Source organism: Oryzias melastigma, linkage group LG23, assembly GCF_002922805.2.
Source record: "Oryzias melastigma strain HK-1 linkage group LG23, ASM292280v2, whole genome shotgun sequence".
Taxonomy (NCBI): Eukaryota; Metazoa; Chordata; class Actinopteri; order Beloniformes; family Adrianichthyidae; genus Oryzias; species Oryzias melastigma.
The window spans coordinates 6,819,709-6,822,260 of NC_050534.1; the positions used below are offsets into that span (position 1 = coordinate 6,819,709).

General features: G+C 42.7%; 1 long non-coding RNA gene across 1 annotated transcript; it reads left to right on the forward strand.

Moving 5' to 3' along the window:
- The first annotated feature begins 294 nt into the window (after positions 1–294).
- Positions 295–2,026, forward strand: LOC118598051. Its single transcript, XR_004947125.1, has 3 exons — positions 295–1,138; positions 1,218–1,287; positions 1,722–2,026. It is a non-coding gene; the product is annotated as an uncharacterized LOC118598051 (long non-coding RNA).
- The last annotated feature ends 526 nt before the right edge of the window (positions 2,027–2,552 follow it).

Sequence of the window (2,552 nt, forward strand, 5' to 3'; positions counted from 1 at the left end):
TGTCGTGATGCTGTGAATTATGAGGCAATGTGCTGTTTGAGTAAAAAACCCGACTGGAATTAGTCAAAAATTTTTTTTTTACTTTTCCAACAGCTGAGAAAACTACTAAGAGGGATAGTGCCTGGTCATCCTCACACCAACACCTCCGCTGAAGACCCCCCGACACCAGCACGGTATGGCAGATAGAAGAAATACGCCCACCAGGTGAGTACTTCAGTCACTCACACCAGGGCCAGCAGGACCCCCACAGGTCCCCACCAAAGCCAGAAGGAGGGGAGGCACAGAAGCACCGAGAGTGCTTCAGCCCAGCCAGAAGGAATAGACTCCTGCCGCGCCAAGCGGCCCAGCATGGGGCCCCACCCCTGGAGGCCCCCCTCGCAGCTCCAGGCGAGCAGTCCATCACCACCCTGGAGTTCTGGACCCCCCCACCACCACCCAAAACCCATGGCACGAGCCAGGGCCCCCACGGGAGACCACGCTCTAGGCAACCACCTGCCCATTCTGAGGGAGGTCTAGGTCCATCCTCGCCCAGGAGGAGGACGCCCAAGAGAAGTGGAGATCCCAAAGAGTGATGTAAATATGACCCAACCAGGCTTACCCACTGTTGAAATTTTGGAGAGGCACAGCACTCGAGGGCAAGGACCATCAGGGACACGGACACCCCCGGGCTCAGACGTGATCCCCGGCTCATGGTCTTGCCAGAGAAGCTTCCCCTTACGTTACCAAGGCCTTGGCTCCCCTCGCCAGGGATGGGGTAGGGGACAGAAGCTCCCTTGTGCAATGTATGTGTCTTTTTGTGTGTGTTAGAGTGGATATCGTCGTGGTAATGAGTTCATTTGATAATTAAACAGCAGGATAGAAGTCATTGTTTTTGGAACAAAAGCAAAAGGATGAAGGTACCCAAAAAGCAGAAAAATTTCGACTTATACGTTATAAGCCTCTTTCAGGTGCAGTAGCTGGTGACTCGGCCCCTCCCACATTCGAATAGCCACATGTAACCCTGCTGTGGTTTTGCGCGGTTACTGTCTCTTTAATACCTGCTGGCTCGCGCTTAAATGCAGCGGACGCGCACTTTCGGTGACGTGCACTTCCGGTAATGACACACGCGTCAGAGGGAGCTGAGCTGTTTTTCCAGCAGGTACGTCCTAATATAAAGTGTCCTAACAGCGATTTTGTTTTTTTTGATCAGTAGTTAAAAGAAACTACTTTCTCTATAGATCAATTAACCATTTAGGCGAAGCTGAAACGCCGTGGCGGAGCGCGGGGATTTGTTTGGCTAATCAGCTGGTGAGTTATTTACAATTGAGATCAGCTGATGCGGGCATCAGCTGATCTCAATTGCTTTTTCGTTCATTGTTTTTGCATATGAAATGGCTACAGTCTATGCAAATTGTAGTTTTTATTTATTTATTTATTTTCTTCCTTTGAACTGACTACATTTAAAGGAAATTGTTGATCACGTACATGAAATTATATAAATTGATATGAAATGATGTGAATTTGTATGAAATGAATTTAATGTGATGAAATGCATTCAAATGAAACTAATATGAATCTAGATTCTAATGTGATTAAGAATTATTTAATGGGTGTGATTTCAAGTCAACATTTTTGGAATTAAGTTTCTATTGGAATATTTTGGATTGGTTCAAATTTTTTATATATATATAAGGAATTGTGATTTTGAGACTGTAAATTTAATACTGGTCCTGTCCATACAGGCCAGGTCTCTAACTCCTGGGGTTTCCAACACAGAGTTTCACACGATGACGAGCTACATGGAGCCCAAAGAGCGTACCACCACTCCCACAGAGCGGTAGGAGAAACTGTCCCACCTGTATAAGGAGTTCCACTCTATAAACTAGAAGTTCAGAACTGATTCCTTTGGCTGGCGACCTCAGGACTATTTATATTCTTCTATGAAGGAAAAACATCCCTCATAAAAGGAAAGGACATTGTAACATATTATACATTCTGTACAGATTCTGCTGTTGTCACTGTAGAATATATACACATGGTTATAGTTTAATTTTGTCTTGTGTTTCTTTTACATTCATATTTCCTCCCTGAGACGAACCTCTAGTCCAACAACCTGACACTAAACTTGTTTATGCTACACACAGAATACCCTGTTTATTTTCAATCTTCTTTAGATGCAGTTAGAGAAGTGAGAATTATTATTTGCTTAACAATATTCTGATTAAAATCAACAATGTAATCTATTCATAGTCATTCTGTTAATGAGTTTCAGTTTGTCACATAGTATGAAACTGATTCTGAGCTTCTAAAGACAGTGTCAGAGGACACAACATGTCTGGTGTGATGATCTTAAATCAAATCAATAAAGGATTATAATTATTACACAGCTCAGGGCTAACGATTTGGCTTGGAGGGACATAAAATGCATTGGTTATTTCTTCAACACAATTCTTAGGTTATTCATATTTTTGTGTTAATTTTTGGAGAAATTATAATTTTGGAGGCTTTAATTGAATCCAATCTATGTTTTATTTTTCTGAGTTAAACCAACTCCTGCAAAAAGTTAGTTCCTT